This window comes from Takifugu rubripes, chromosome 6 (assembly GCF_901000725.2).
Source record: "Takifugu rubripes chromosome 6, fTakRub1.2, whole genome shotgun sequence".
Classification (NCBI taxonomy): Eukaryota; Metazoa; Chordata; class Actinopteri; order Tetraodontiformes; family Tetraodontidae; genus Takifugu; species Takifugu rubripes.
This window is the reverse complement of record NC_042290.1, coordinates 5,315,360-5,332,427: the sequence shown is the minus strand read 5'-3', so window position 1 is coordinate 5,332,427 and position 17,068 is coordinate 5,315,360. Positions and strand designations below refer to the sequence as shown.

Here is a 17,068-nt window from a genome sequence, read left to right as displayed (position 1 = left end):
GTGCTTTTAGCTCGCTCTTTTGACCTTTCCATCTTGGCGCCCGCTACTGAGCTGGAGTTTATTCCAAAGCCCAAAAAGCAGGTTCTGTTTTAGCTGGTTTGAGGCAACGACCAGGTCCGAACCGGTGGCGACGCCGCCCTGATTCATGTGCCAACGTCGGCACCATCTTGATCAGCTCCAGCGCAGTGGAAACTACAAAGTCCCCAATATGTTTCCTGAACCTGCGGCGGAGGAAGTGATGTCATGGCCTGCTCACTTCCTGAATGTTTGGGTTCAGATGAGACGCCTGCCGTGTGGGTAAATGAAGCGGGCCGGGTTTGTGGGGCCGTGGGAGGAAGCTTCGCTCGCGTTCTCTCTGAAAGGCGGAATCGTGTCGCGGTGAACGGCTGCAGATGCTCCAGATGTGGCGGCGCAGCTGTGCCAGGTGCGAGTCTGGGGTCACCTGAAGGCGCCACCAGCTACACTGACAGACAGGGCAGCGACAACACCCCCCCCCCACCACCCAAAAAAAAAGGTAAACCACCCAGAAGGAAACCTTTTTCAACATTTAAACATTCTGAGCCGCGTCACTCCGCAGCCAACAGGTCGGCACTGTGCACGTCGGTCGATACACACACGCACACGTGCACGCTGTGTGTGTGTGCAGACACTGGAGGCATCGGGCTGCGGGGGCAGGATGTCTCCTGCTCACCGGACCCCCGCTCGTCGCAGGTGGAGGACGAAGTGTCTGCAGACGCGTGGCGGGAACCAACACCTGCCGTCTCTGTTGCCAGGCTCACGCCTAACAACCGTCGCTCCTGCAGCCACGAGCACGACCTTGTCGCTAGGCAACATGAACTTCCGAGGGGGGAAATCAAAGTTCTGCGGCAGCAAAACTGAAGAGAGGGTCTGCAGAAGGTGGAGGAAATGCAAATCGGCCATCCGGACCGGCCACCGCCCCAACTTCCAGCCCCGCCCCCCCCGTTCTCCCTCTGCGCTCCGTGTTTATTTAACAGCGGCGCCCGGCCGCCAGTACAACGGTGGGAACATCCGACAACAGAGGAAGCGATCTGTACGCTCAAGGCCGACACAGAAAACGCGTTCGCCGCGCGCGCGATGAGCCGAGAGCCCGGTTAACTCGACTAATTAAGAGCGCGCTGGTGTCAGTTGGCGGCAGTTTGGGCTTGTTCGCAGCTTTGAAGTCTGATAACAAAGAGCAGGAAAACAGAAAGTGAATTAATCATCACAAACAAGTGGCCGGCGTGTGAATTATTCACAACGTCTTCATTAGTTTTTCTGTTTCCACCCCAGCAGGTTAACCGCTGTGAAGTCTTTCATGTTCCAGTACATGCACAGCCCCCCCGCCTCCATCCCCTCACACACGATGTGTGTGCCGCTGTTGTTGCCCCCCCCCCCCCCCCCCTCGCGTTCACACTTTGTGGACTGAACAATCTATCAGCTAAAATCTGCCCGTCAGAGACCGGCCTCGGGGAGATGACGGCCTGTAGACGGTCGGCCCAATCGGAACACGACGGGTCCGTCAACCACGCGGGACGCCACTTCCCCGGGTCACCTGCACGGCCACGGGCGTGACGCTGCCTCGGCCTGTCCGCGTGCACGGCTGGTAGCCAGGACCAGAACAAATGAGCAGAATGGAGATGGCTTCATGGCGTCCAATAATGCTAATGCTAATGCTAATGCTGGAGTCTACAGCCTCCTGCCGACCTCAGCAATATATTCATGGAAAAAACAACACAGGCGTGTAACACGGGGCAATTTTACCTCTGGTAATGGAAACATTGTTTACTGTTTACACTCCGGAGCGCTGGTTACGCCAGCGCAGGATTCACCGCTGATCCCATCAGAAAGGCTTCTAAAACGCTGATCCGATGATACGACGCGCACATTTGATTCAGGACATGTTAGGCAGGGGCGCGAGGGGGCCGCCAGCCGCCCATCACTGTCCGTCTATAGAATCATCTATAGGAGCCGCGCGTGGTTCACTTCCTGCCATCGGTTTTCCCTGCTGTGGACTCACGTGGAGGCGTCTTTTGGGAACAATGTCTGCGTAATCCCACCGTTCCGCGTCCTCCCACGCCATCCTCAGAGCCGGAGTCGGCCGTCAGCCGGTGATGCTTCTGGGCTGATGTCAGAGGGTCGTCGGGGGGTCACCTCGTTAGGCGTGGGCTCGGGAAAAACGTTCCTTCAATCAGGAAGGGAAGCTGACAGGTGCTGGTCTTCCCTCGCCGCTCCGCTGCGACACCGACACAGCGAGGGTTGTATGATCGGCCCCCAGAGAAGAAGACCCCTCGCTCATGGTCAGACAGAGGACAAAGTGCCGGGTTTTATCTGAAATAATACAAGTGTTGATTGGATTGTCTCATTTAATAAAATAGAGGGGGGGGGGGGGTGTTCGGAACTGTGCCCACCCACAAAGATTCTGTTGTTTTGGCTTCGCTTCTGGGAAGATGCCAAGTTGTCCATTGAACAGTCAATGGAACTTTAATGTAATCTGCCCCGAGCCCCCTCCCAATTAAAAGTAACTGGATGATGGGAGGCGGATGTGTGTGTGCGTGCCTCCGCGGCTGCACTTCAGACATGGGGGCCGCAGACAAAGAGCCATTCATGGCCCCTTTCAAGCCTCTGGAGGAGACGCCGTGGCGACGCCGCCGCCAGACAAGAGCGACATTTGGTGTCATCGCGGCTGCGCCACGCTTCTGGGAAGAGTGACGCGTGGTTCCGGCTCGGAAGACCGAGCGCACACACTGGATGTGCCTACGATCGAGTGCCCACACACCGCGTTCTGAAAGTTTTTAGCGGTTGTGATGGTCGTGCTGCCTTTCATTCCCGGGGCCAGTAGGTGTTTTAGAGCAATGTTGTCGTGGTAACTGAATGTTTCCAATCTTACTCAAGGTGAGAGGCTCGCTTCTTTGCACAAAAGCCTGGGGGGGAGGGGGGAGGGGGGGGGGGGGGTTATGCCGTGCACGCCATTCACACTTCTACACGCCCGACCTAATCTGTTCATCAATATTTACTAATTGATCGGACAGAAAACCCCCTTTGATCCCAAAACGAAGCAGCACTCGTTCCATCGCTGGAGCGTCCTCACTAATATGGCGTTATCGACAAAGCCATCGGCCGCCAGATCGAGATGATCCGTTTCCTCAAACGGATCGGGCCGTTATCGATACGCCCGAGCTGGTTAAGGTGAGACCATATTAAACCCGGTCGCTCTCCCACACACACCGACTATGGATGAGCCACCGCAGAGACGTGGAACGTGTTTCCTCCTTGTTCCAACGGTGGATCCATCCATCTAAATTATTAATAAAGCACACGGCCCGCACATGTGTGCAGTTTACAGCAGGGATGCGCGCGCGTGGCGCGGTGGGGGATGGTGTGAGAGGCAGGGAGGAAGGACAGGCTGGTGATGGAGCCTCTCTGGAAGTCACATGACTCACTTTAATCTGCACGCCGCTCAAATTCACCTTTTCCTCCCGTGTGTGTTTACAGGACAGCCGGGCGTGCGTGTGTGTGTGTGTGTGTGTGTGTGTGTGTGGTGACGGCCTGGCTGCTAATTAAGCACCGGGTTTGTCTTAACACTCCCGTCAGAGCCAAGGGAAACACACACGTGTCAGAATTAACATGCAGGTGTGAAAAGCTTCAGAACCGCAGTCACGGCTGAGCTATTTATGGCAGCACGCGCGTCCCGTCCAGACCGGCGAACCTGGGCCGGGCTGAAGCTACTTCAGTGACCTTCAATCATGAAGGTCACTGCAGTAATCACACAGAACACACATAAAACAGGGGCAGAGCCACGCGTGTAGGCTCCACGTGTGCGTCTTTAATGTGCTGCTGCTTCCTGTTGATGAGCGACGAAAAGGAAAGAATCCCGTGAGGCAGAATGTGCGAGACCCTGGATAAGCTGCTCGTTTCCCACCCCCTCCCCAACGTCTCGCATCTACTCACACACACTCTTTGTGCCAGCTCCCTCCCTGCCCCATCTCCATATCTCTCCTACACCCCCCCCCCCAAACACGTCTGCATCCCCTCCGCCGCTGCCTTTGACCTCGGCGCCAGTAGGAAAGCTCACCTCACACGTCACAGGAAGGTCGCCCGCACGCGGGGAGGTCAAGGAGAGGTTGTGTTGGTGCCCTGGGGCCGCCGCTGCTCCTGTCCCGGAGGACTGGAGTCAATGTGGCGAGGACAGGGGGGCGGGGGACGGGGGAGGGGGGTGTTCAGCTACATAAGCAGCTGGGGGGTCTTCAGCTGTACGTCCATGCGCGTATATATTCCAGCAGAGACGTAGCACGTGGTTACACTTTTCCTCGAGACGACTGCCTCCAACAAACTAATCAGCGTAGCGACGGTCCCTCGGCAGCTCACGATCGACGCACATCCCCCACCTCACAGCCGCACACGCAGCCACGCCGATGCACGGGGAGCCATATGGGCCCGTGTCCCCCATCGCCAGACAAATTAAGTTTGGGCCCCCAGATTAATATTCAGGCAAAGCACTGGCTCCTTATAATTGAATCGTGGTGCCAGGAGTATACAACTGGGGCTGCTTCAGATGCGACAACCATGTTCACACACACACAAGCTGTGCTCCTTGATTCAGTCCATGAATGCAGGATTTTTTGTCCTTACAGGTTCTTTAGTGGCCGATCTCATCAACAGCCACTATCAAACTGCTAATTTGCTGCAAAAGCAAATGAAGCTCACAGAACTCCTCATTAGCAGTTGGTTGATTGCATTAATTAGAGAATTCTATCAGTTATTGCAATAAACTGCTGAGACGTCGAGAAAAGCGAAAACCAGCAAATGATTAAAGGCCATATAGAGAGAGACGGGGAGAGATAAAGATTTCCCACAATGCCTTCATATGTTTGAAGATCGTTAAATAAATATTTATGTCCTAAGATTTGTGCTTTAATTAAGGAGAAATATTTATAGAGATTTGAAAGATAGTGCTTACAATACAAAAGTGTCAGTGTGTTCGAGCTAGCTGCGAGACATCCCACTCATTTGGAACCACACACTCTCACACACACACACACACACACACACACACTCTCACACCTCCACGGTCTCCTCTGCGTCCTGTTCACTCACAGGCTGTCACCCTCACAAGTTGTGGTGCAGAGAAAAGAGGTGACACAGACAGACAACCAGACAGCGCCACACACACACACACACACACACACACACACACACACACACACACACACACACACGTGCGGCTGATTTCTCACCCAGCTTTTTTCTGTGCTTCCACACCACCTCCCTCCCCCTCCCGTCTCTCACGCTCCCGTTCAATTTTGGGTTGGCGTGATGATTTTTTCCACCGTGGACCAGACTGATTTCTGCCCCCCCCCCCAGCAGGCAGTCGTGTCCACACGTATGACTCCGTGCCTCCACGCATCAGCACAGCGCAGCTGGCATGTCACAAATATGGATTCATCCATGGGAAGCGCTGATGTTTTGATATTTTGGGCTGTATTCTGAGCGTGACTCAAGTCTTCTCCATCTCATTGTAGTATGAGAGCAGAAACATCACGTCCTCGCTGCCAGGACATGATGGTACACATCACTGTTTTGTGCGTGCGGGTCGTTTTACGTTCGTTCCAGCCCTGTGACATGATCAGAACGCTACTGCAGAAGCTGATCACAGCCAGCAGAAATACCAGCCGTACCAGCTGGACCTTTCTAAAAAGACCGCCGTCTTGCCTTGACCACAACCACGTGGAGATGCTCATTTTCTTTCTGAAGGAAAAGACGAGCTGTGATTCGCCTTGGCCTGCCGGTCCACGCAGGTTCTTCCTGAGATTGTGACGTTTGCTCCAATTTCCTGCTCCTTTCCCTTTTAAGGGCAGCTGCACGTTCTCGGGGTAGACATATTTGATGGTTTAGTACGTGCTGAGGCTGAATACACAGCAACAGCCACACATGTTGCTATGGGCATCTTTGATGTGCAACTATGGGATCAAAATGAGTAAAAATGACTACAAGCACAGTGAATATACAAGATTCAAGATTCAAGAGTACTTTATTGATCCCTTTAGGGGGTGTCCACCAGGGAAATTAGCATCTCCAAAGATCTACAAGCATCTACAAAATTTCCCACCACCATTACACCCCATTAAACCTATTAAAGATAATAAAAATATAATAAAATAAGAAATAAAATAGAATAAATTAAATAGAATATGAATATAAATATAAAACTATAAAAATGTTCCAGTTCTCCTGTTGGCCCTCCTCCCCCCCTGTGAGGATATACATTACTATACATTACTGCAGGAGCCCTCCTGCACTTCACTCACCCACATTTAATCTTTTAACTTAAGAAATAGTCTGATGACACACAGGCTGAATACTTGCCCCAAGACACAGCTCCATAAACAAGTGACGCGTAAATCACAGGGGCAAGAGGGTATCTTCCACCCACAGCTGCCTGTATGTTGCCCAAGTGTCCTTACTTCCAGTCCATTAAACCCCCAAACAGTGGTCTTATCTGAAGACAGGACAGGTAGGTGCACTCCTCTGGCAACAGTGAGTTCCAGAAATGTGCCGCAATTTCAGTGGCTCTAATTATACACTTTGTGGTTGCCGTGGTGACGCTTCGTGCAACGAGAAACACCCATAACCGATGTTCCCTCTAAGCTGCGCGCTGCTTGCACATACTCAGCGCACAAGAAAATCTATGCAGCGCACAAAATAAAATTCAACAGAAACGTATTAATAAATATCTAATTTTAGAACTGGTATAATCTGGTTAATTAGACCAGTAATATTGTTTTCTGTACCATTTCACAACGTAACTCAATGACGACAGGTGTCCAGCCAATAATCCGATACAGTTCACTTCCGCTACGCAGCCAATCAGCATTGACAGTGTTTGCGTACGTGCCCTGCCTTTACTCGCCGTGCACGTTAGCTAGCTAACAGCAGTGCAGCGGAGTTAAGAGACGCAAAGGCTAATCCCTTATCATGGCGAAACGAGCGGGCAGAGACACATCCACTCATCAAGCCAAAGTAAAAAAGAAATTGATTATTTTATTAACCATGTAACTTGCTATGATCCGAGGTTTTGAACAAGCCTGATGCTGGTGTGTGGCCACAGCGTGCCCCTCTGATGTTGCTCAGCGGTCCTCAGTGTGCTCAGGGAGCTTGTGTGTCTGCTCAGACACATGAGAAATTAGAGGGAACATTGTCCATAACTACGCTAAACTGTTTATCTACATGTTTAAACCATGTGCAAACAACAAATACAACAAGATTGTGTTCTGTCCTAGAACCCTGGCACCAACGTAGCGACCAACGTAGCGACCATCTCAGACAACCACATGAGCGCATTAGCAACATGAATAATTAGGGCAGACGTCCTCTTCAGGGACATAAAGTAGTGGCTACGTCCCCAGAGTTGAACATCAGAGGCACGCCTCGCCCACGTGAGACGCTGGTCCAAGGCTAAAACGGTACGCGGTGCTGGTGACCACAGTCCACAAATGGTTGAACATCTTCAAAAGAAGAGACAAGACGAGGAGACCTAGATATCACTCCCGGCACCCTGCAGTCATGTTTTTCAATGTCTGAACCACTTAATGAATCAGAGGGACCCAGAGAGGAAGAGGGAATGACACACGCTGCAGCTTTCCAGCAGTAATGCGGCAGAGATGGCAGCAGTTCTGCTGAGCAGCACACGGAGCCCCCAGGCAGCTTTCTGGTCCTTGGTAATCTCCTTCAAATCTCATCCCTAATGCTCACTCACACCCAAACACCCAGCTGAAATGTTCCCAAAAAAAAAGGGTGAGTCCGACCGCCTGGGCGGTGAGCTGGATGACTGACCGGCGAGCTAATTGACCGGCTGAGTGAAATCAATGTTGTGAACTGGATGAGCTTTTCGGCTCCAACAGAAATGTAACGGGTCAGGAAGAGTTCAGCATGCCACAGTAAATGGCGCTGTGTGTGTGTGTGAGTGTGTGTGTGTGAGTGTGTGTGTGTGTGTGTCTCAGCTGGTCAGACGCTGAATGTGGGCCGTCGTCATGAATATGCAGGAGAACTCACTCTAACACGTGTTCCTGAAAGGTGAAGAGTGCAGCTCTTGGTGGAGACCCAACGGCTCCCTCCTCCATCGCTCCTGCACATCAAGCTGCGGAAGAACCGGAACGCTCCATCCTGGTCAACGCCCAAATATTTGGTGACCCATTTTCAAATCCACGAGAGCACTACCGCCCATGAATAATGCACCGCCGTGCCATTCTGCTTTCTGCTGCCCTCACCAAAGAAACCCCAGATCTGGACCTGGCTGACACACCCAGACGTCCACTGAAGCCTAAACCCAGACACAGCCCCCCCAACACCCCCCCGGCAGGTGGAAACACAATTTGTCCCGATCAGGTAAGTTGGTTACCTGATTAGGATCTGAGTCTGGTTCAAACACGTCTGCGTGAATTAGCCCGTGTGAGTGTGACCCGTTTCAACGTGCACGCCGACCGTGGCGGAGCGAGGACACAGACACACACAGACAGACAGACAGACAGACAGACGCACACACGCAGACTGACACAGACAGACAACAGACAGACGGACGCACACACAGACAGACACAACACACCCACGGACACACACACAGACAGACAGACACACAACACACACACACAGACAACAGACACACACAACACACAGACAACAGACACACACACACAACAGACACACACAGAGACAGACAACAGACAGACAGACACACACACACAGACACACACCCACACAAACAACAGACAGACAGACACAACATACACACGCACAGACAGACAGACACACACACCAACACAGACAACAGACAGAGACAGACACACACACCCACCCACACACACACACACCCTCAGCTCCAGATGGGTTCTGCTCCTATGTCCAGAGACCCTCTAAGACAGGCGCAACATTGAAATCGGCCCCCGGGAAAATTGGATCCCTTCTTCTGTTTAAATTCCACAGACTTTGAGGCATGCAGTTGCTTAGCAACAGTAGAGCTGGAATGTGTTTCTGCACATTGAGACTTTCTCTAAGACTTAAACTAAGCATTTGAATTCCGACATATTTCTGCTTTTTGGAAATGCATTGGATCTTCACACAAATGACGTTTTAATGTAAAGAGGAAATATCAGTGCACGCTAATGATATCCTAAATGCGCAGATTGTGTTTTAAAATCAATATTTTGTGTTTTTTAGATGCTTTCCTGGGTAATTTCTACACTTTTCTATAGTGTGGAAAATAATGGAGGAAATAATCTCTGGTTTATGGTTCAGAGACATCCTGAAATCTTATGATAATTGAGAGAAATAAGAACTACAATTGTATCTTAAGGCCACAGCATCCGTACTATATGACTGCAGAATCTAACAAATGCTCCCTAAACATTAACAACATAAATTCTGCAATAAACCTCACCACAAAAGCAGCGTCCCTGCCTGGAGACAGACCCTGACTGTCAATCATCTGAGGAGAGTTTAACAGACTGGACCTGTCATTTGATCACAGTTTAGTAAAGAGAACCTTGCAGCCTTGAAAAGCAATAAAAGATATCTTGTAACATTATTTCTTTAATTTCCATATCTTTTCAACTTAATGCAAGCCAATGAAATGAGGGACATAAAGCGTGAGCAACTCTCCTTAGACTGAAGAGTGATCGCGATAAAATGATGAAAACCTTTAATGCACATCTGCCCTTTGTTGGCTTAAAGCTTCAGAAAATTAGAATAAAAAAACATTTTCACCGCCTCCGCGCAGCAGAAGACCTCAACATCATCGCCCGTGTGAAGCTTGTCCGCCCCCCCCCCAGATGACTGCCGGCAGGTACTGGATGAGCCCCAGCATCTGCTTCCCATTACTCACTAGTCCCACCATTTTCATTCCGACCCAGTTCAGGAGCGGCGATCAGAAGAATCCAGCCGTGAACTGATGCATTATATCCTGCAAGAGGTGTGAAAGAAAGAAGAATATTTGGCTCACAAAGTATCTGAGGACCAGAGTTGACTTAAGTAAATGTTTTCTGGCTATTTTTACTAAACGAAAACAATGTTGCTCCATGCAGCCCAAGCAGAACTTTCAGGAAGTTTTACTTCCCCATTATCTCATTATCTTCTAGTTTTCCCCTCTTGTGCTGATCTTCTTGCTTGAAGCATCTGCGTGTTTATTTGCAGATGTGCAGCTTGCCCGGAATGACGCGGAAGTACGTCACTGCTGTTGGTTTGTCCTCAGCGAAAGACAACAGGAAAGGACCACTCAGAGACAGATGGGAGAGGGGTGAAGGAGAGAAGGGTGGAGCTCCCTCACACAGGCAGGAAGAACACTGATAACTCATTAGAGGAGTTCTGGATGGCCCTGATCTCTTTAGGCCTAGATGAAAATCTTAAAGTCAGACTGGTTGTGTAGCGTTTGCTGCTAGCTAACAGGTTTGTTGCGCGCTCTAAACGGTAACGTGAGCAGGAAGTGAGCCAACTCGGCTTCAACAACCTGAAAGTTTAGAAGGTGTCACCTTCTGGGAGGAACCCGACACACTTGGGTCATTCGACTGATGCGTCCGTGCAAGGACGGCGGTTCGGTGCCTCGCCGGGCTGGTAGCTTCAACCCAACTGTGCATATAAATGTGCTCCATGATCAGGGCCGACTAAATAATTCAAAGTCAGGGACATGCAGCCTGCATAATCACCTGTAGGTACCAGCGCTAAAATATCTCTTACAGCGACCCGGAAGATGTAAAGTAATATAACACGACGTGGCGGCGTGCACGTTGCTCCATCACGCATCACAAAGGTCTCCTCGGATGCTGAACCAGCCACCAACAGGTGCAGGCAGGTGCGTGTGCGCTGCGGCTGCAGGCGTTACGCAACTCGCGCTGCGCGTTCGTGTTGAATTCAGCAGGAAACCCAACTCATCTCTATAGCAACCAAAACCACCGAAAAGAAAAAAAGAAAGAGGCAAATTTAATAATGTCGTCGGGTCCAGAAAGGTGTGGCCAAAAAAGGTACTGCAACTTCCACGTCCTGTACTCCTCAAGTCATATTCTCTACCACACACACACACACACACACACACACACACACACACACACACACACACACACACTTAGTAAAAAGGTGAAAAAGAACCCAAGGGCCAGGGCTCAGTATAGAGGAGACTTTTTTCTAAATATCAGCCATCAATGATGGGGGCGCAACAACAGAAAATCCATTCAGCTCAATTGTCTTCGCTGGAGGGCAAAAAGCTATAAAGTGTTCGCGAGGCGAGCCGCTGTTGTTACTGTAGTCTGAGTAGATAACGACTCAGTCAGGAGCAGAAGAAAAGCGGATCATTAACGAGCTCTCGGGCTGCCGTTAAGGATGAGCAGACAGCGGCGCCTGTACCACTTGTGTTCTGCTCGCATCCAGCAAGAAGATAATTAGAGTAAAACCAAAAGTTAAGTCATCTCTTTGCCCCCCCGATCAACACCAGGGCTTTGATCCTGCTGTTGAAATAACAAGGCCCTGGGGTTCTACAGTACAATACTAGAAAGAGTCCAAACGGGTGTGTGCATCTGTGCACGCCCCGTGCACGCATGAGCGCATATGCATATAATTCACTGTGTATGCATTGACTATCTTGCTTGTGTCAGACACTTGCCAAACATTCCCTGAAGGATTTATCCTTCATGAGGGTTTTCCCTCCTTAAATGCTCAATCTGCTGTGAATAGTAATGGATACTGTGAGCTATTAATGATTTTTCTTTTCCCGAGGATGCTTAATTGGCGTGAAAAGTGCCAATTAAGTGTTTCTACATGGCCGTTTCTTATAGTGATAAATTACATTTGGGTCCCATAGATTAACTGACAGGTGGGGACGTGTCCATTAAAGGAACGCTAACGCAAGCGGTGGAGCAACGCTCAGAGCGACCAGTAAGGTGTAAGAATGATATCGTCTATTCCATCTTCCTTCTCTCTCTGTCAGACAGGATGTTTTGAAGAGGAAGACGCCGGGGTCACGGTCGGTTCCAGAAAGAACGATAAAGATCAACCATTTCCTTTGCATCATACAGTATGTTTGTGTATGTTGTGCGCCTGTGTGCGTCCACTCTCCCGGCAGATTAGCGAAACGGACAATGCGTTCAAAAAAAAAGACGGCGGAAGTGAGCGATGATAGGATAGTGTTAGCGTATTAGCATTAGCATTCATGTGAGATGTGCCCTCTCAGTCTGAGGGTCATAGCAGCCACGCATGCCTTCATACTGGTGCGCGGGGGGGGGGGGGGGGGGGGGGCTGACAGCTTATAAAACGCGGCTAGCTAAATGCTAAAAGGGATTTGCTCGTAGGCCGAATTGCTGTTGTGCAGAAGATCCTGTCACCTTTTTATGTTCCAACTGGCTCACACAGCTAGTCTGGATTTATGACCAATGCTGTCAAGGAAACAAGGAGTCGTGGAGAGAATTACAGGCCTGATTTATAAGCCTTGAATACACAAAAGGAAAAATGCATCAACCTGTATTAATGCTAGCGTGTTGCACATCGAGAATTTATGAAGCAACAAATTCAGACTCATTTGGAATCCAGAATCAGTCAAATTCCTGCATTCTTGAGCATCAGAACCCTATCAAAGTGGGAGGGTTGGGATAAGGGAGGGGGGGGGCGAAGTGTTTAGGCTCCAGCCAAAGTGTCTCCTTCAGTAGGTGGTGTCATCAACATGGAGGGATTCCCACTCCTCTGAAGTCTGGCCCTCCGTATCTGGTTACTCCTGTAGGTCTGCTGTGATTACCCCCATTCACATTCCACAGCCCCCATTTACTCCAGTCTACACAACAATCTCCCCGTCTGAATTACACGCAGAATAAACATACAGGCCCACTCACACGCACAACCGCCAAATGAACTCACGCCGGCGCTCCGGGGCTGAGGTGTGCGCTGCCACTGTGGCGCTAACCTGGTTGTAAAATGCCAGAAATTCTGTAATCCACATGGAGGCGTTTGTCACCTCGCACCAAACCGTGAGGGGGAGCGCTCGGTAATGTGGCGGGGCTCGCCATTAACCCCGCCTGCTGCCCTGAGGAATGCCATTACTGATGACAGAGCGGGGCTTCCATCCAGCCGCTCACAGGGTTACAGAGTTTCAGGGCCCGCCGTCTCATTGGTGGCGTTTATCTACGTGTGGTGTGTGGCAGAGACGGGCCTGGTGGGTGCCCCGCCTGCTGGGTGCCGTGCCTGGTGGGTGCCGGGCCTGGTGGGTGCCGGGCCTGCTGGGTGCCGTGCCCTGAGCCTCGCGCCAACTTCCTTCCTTTGAAAATGAATTTACATTGCTTTATTAAATCCAACTCCGTCAGTGACAGTGAGTCTAACATGGACATTGTTGCTATGGGGGGGGGGGGGGGTCTGCGAGGGTATAACGCTCACCAGGACAGATAACATTCATAATCAAGAGGAAGGAAATGTTTCTTCTTGTGTAACATAATTGAAAAAGAAAAGAAAAGGGAGAGGAGATTGTAGCCATGTCTTATGCCAATATTGCACCTATCAATCATATTTCACTGGGAAGGTTCCGCGTGTTCACTGACATTTCTCTTGATTTATAATAGTAATATTACGTTATAGTGGGTGTATAAGTATACGGAACAAGAGGGGGCTTCGGAGAGGGAGATATACGTGATGATTTAATGTGATGTGAAGTGTGTGGGTGTGGAGAGGGCACAATAAATGAGATTTGGCATTATATGAAAGACTCAAATTCTAAATACATCATAATTAGCAAAAAGTAGGAGTGTGACAGTCTAGTGATGGGCTTAAGGCAACGGATCAGCTCCAAACAATTCAATCACCTGATAACTGATGGGCACATAGATGCAATCGCTGGTTGAGCTGAAAAAACTGTTGCTATTGAGGGTTGAAGTTAAAGTTTGGATATGGAATAATGTCCTGAAAGAGCATAGATGCGTCTCCAGGCTAGCTCAAACTATTTACAGCAATGGAAACGCTAAACGGCTAACTGCTTTGATCTTTAGCACAGCTGCTTTGTCCTTTATTTTGGACAAAACAACTTGAGTTTTCCCACTTCACCAAACCAGGTTTAACTATTAACAACTCCAGACTGGAAAACTCCCCCCGCAGAGGCAGCTGCAACCCTGGCACGCTCGCTAACAAAAAGTTCCCAGGTCCAACCTTGCAAATCTCAGCTGCGCACACACACACACACACACACACACCCGGGGTTTTGATCAATACCCACTCGATATTCATCATGTGCGAGATCAAGGATCCGAGACATTTTTCTTAAGGCATCACCGAGCTGCGCTCTTGCCACCGTCAGCTCGTTTCAGGTAAAACGCTGAACGTGTTATTTCTAGCAAACATCAAAGGTGGCTAACATGCCTACTTTGTTTGTGTGCACCCATATGTTCCAGCCACTTGCCTTTATTATGCATGTGCGGTAAAACCACGGGGCAGGCTGGGGCCATCAGAGTTCCTGAAGTGGACCTAACCTTCCTGTAAACACGGCTGCACTGTCCCCACCCCACCACCTCCATAACCTTTTATGCAGAACCCCAGCTCCCCCCCCCCCCCCCCCCCCCCCCCCCACACCTATCCCCGCCCCCCTCCTGGGAATAAGCAGATAGACAGACTGTCTTATCTCCCCCCAGGGAAGAGGAAGCGGGGGATGGGGATTCTGGCTTTGTGTCTACTGGTGCAGATGAGGATTTTATACATGCATCCATACGTGATATAGGCGACATGGTGTCAACAGAGCATTTACAGTAGGGACGTAAACAAACGCACATTTAAAGCGCCACGCGCCACAAATTCAAGGACAATGCAGACACCCCTTTGACCCCAATAGGTGTAAACTGCATAGAATCTATAGGATCCTCCAAACAACGCTGTGGTTTCCAGACACATCTACTTCAGGATGTTTACAGATTCAATGGGGTGGGGGCTCTAATTAGAATAAATAATTCCTAAAGTGCAAAGGTCAGGCTACATTCACACACAAAGAACAAGCCAAAGCAACCCCCACTAAATCCACCCAAACCCACGCTATAAGGGCCCCACCTACAGAGCCCGATGATGTTTATCTTCCCACCCCCACCCCCACCCAGGTCTGCACACACAAATATAAATGAAAATCCAGCACAGGCATTACAAATACAGGCGCAGTGCATGGCAGCCCACGTGGAATTTCCAGGAAAAATCCCTGAAAACGACGAGCCTTTCTGAACGACTTGGACAGCCCATGTGTTCACCCTCTAACCACGAAATGCTGATTTATGATCAAACTGGAGTCAGAGGCTTCCTTCTAATTAAGTAAACAATAATTCTGCATAAGCAAGTATTGAATTTAGCAGCTCATATTTAAAATTTACTCTTAACCGATCAGACCCAACATTCCCACATGCTGTTTTGTGCCACATTTATGCAGCATAAAGGACAAAAAGTGTGGCAAGAACACAAGATGGAATAGACACACACTCATATAAAATGTAAAAGAAAGCAGGACCACTTCCTGGTTGGGTTTGTTGCCATTAAACAACATCACACACACACACACACACACACACACACACACACACAGAGACACACACAGGATTGCTCCATATTTCCTTGTTGGCTGTCAACAGGACTACTCCAGTAGCTGTAGTGAATGTAAACACATTAATCAGATTATTGCCTTGATCAGAACCCGGACCTTAATCTAAATATAGTGTGCACATAAACGAGTTCACATGGGAATCCTTTTATACACAACATTGCAAAAAATTTGATTAAAGCCACTAGTTACTCCGTAACTCTCTATAGAAATGTAATCCAAATTGAAATTAAACTCAATAGTTTAATCAACAGTTTAATACACAGAAGTTCTAGTTCGGACTGTCTCTTCTATTCAATTCCAACAAATTATCCCTTAAATTAGGTAATTCGCATATAATTTGGGCCCTGCATCCCTAAATAGATGCTGGTGAAATCCGGGAATTTATTCAAGCAGCAATAAAGTTATTCCACGCAAAAGGCCACAACAATGAGGGCAAATAAATCCCAGCAACAACGTCTGGCTCCGGGACAAACCGTCCGAAAGCGACAGGATGTTCCAAATCCACACTAATTCACTCATTAGAAAAGCAAGCAAAGACAGACACGGACAGAAGATTGAAATTCCTCTCACATTTGTTGGTTTGTCTCTGCCATCCGGGCCTGGTGATGGAAAAATATCCAGGGAGGCCAAAATCGTGTATTTGCTTTCTGAGAGAGACGCCACTCACTCCTCAAAGTAGCTAATTAAATGGCAGCTAGCTGAAAATTAGCTTAACGAGCTAAATTGGCTTGTTGTTACATTGAAATATTTTCGCTGAAGACTGAAATCATTGAATTTAAGGTCCGGGTCCCAGAGCACCAAGTACTGTATATACGTATGTTTATTTGACGATAATCAGCTAGAGGTGCTACACCCACCTTCGCCACAATGACGGGTACCGTTGAAACAGGGGGGCGCTGTTTCACTACTTTAAATAAATTTGTAATGCAACGAAAAAACGGTGAGCTTAGTTCTTAAAAAGAACTAAAATTAAATTCGTTCTAATAAGATCATGAGCCACTTTTTGTTTTTTTGAAATGCTCAAGTAGTGTTACCAGGTCATTTAATCTACATCTTTGTTTGGTTGTTGCTGAGCGATGCCAAGAATGGTGGAAGGCCCTCATCACAAATCCAACAATCCAGCTGGTGTGTGTGGGTTTTCTAAAAATATTTAGATTTGATCCTTTCTTTTTTTTAATCTAGCAATCCCATAACCATCTTACAAAACACTCATTTTTGTTCCTCAGACATTGCTTATGCAAACAGCTTTTGTGTCTCCACATACATCAGTATGACAATAGGCTGAAATCTGTAATAGTTTTAATGGAATTATTGTGGGTAGAATCAGGGTCACCCTGTCTGAGAGTAGTGTAGATGCAAGGCCAGCCCTCATTCACACACACACACACACACGTACTGTGCATACAAAGCTTCGATCTGCTTTAGTTGTATAAGCAGGGTTAGAGATTATTGTTGGAAGGGCAGGCAGACAGTCGTGACTTT

At 49.0% G+C, this 17,068-nt stretch overlaps 1 long non-coding RNA gene across 1 annotated transcript; it reads right to left on the bottom strand.

The window, feature by feature from the left end:
* Positions 1-12,436: 12,436 nt before the first annotated feature.
* On the bottom strand, positions 12,437-16,566 carry LOC115250161 (uncharacterized). The gene is made up of 2 exons (XR_003888730.1): positions 16,157-16,566; positions 12,437-13,282 (listed from the first exon to the last, which is right to left on the bottom strand). It is a non-coding gene; the product is annotated as an uncharacterized lncRNA (long non-coding RNA).
* Between the last annotated feature and the right edge of the window lie 502 nt (positions 16,567-17,068).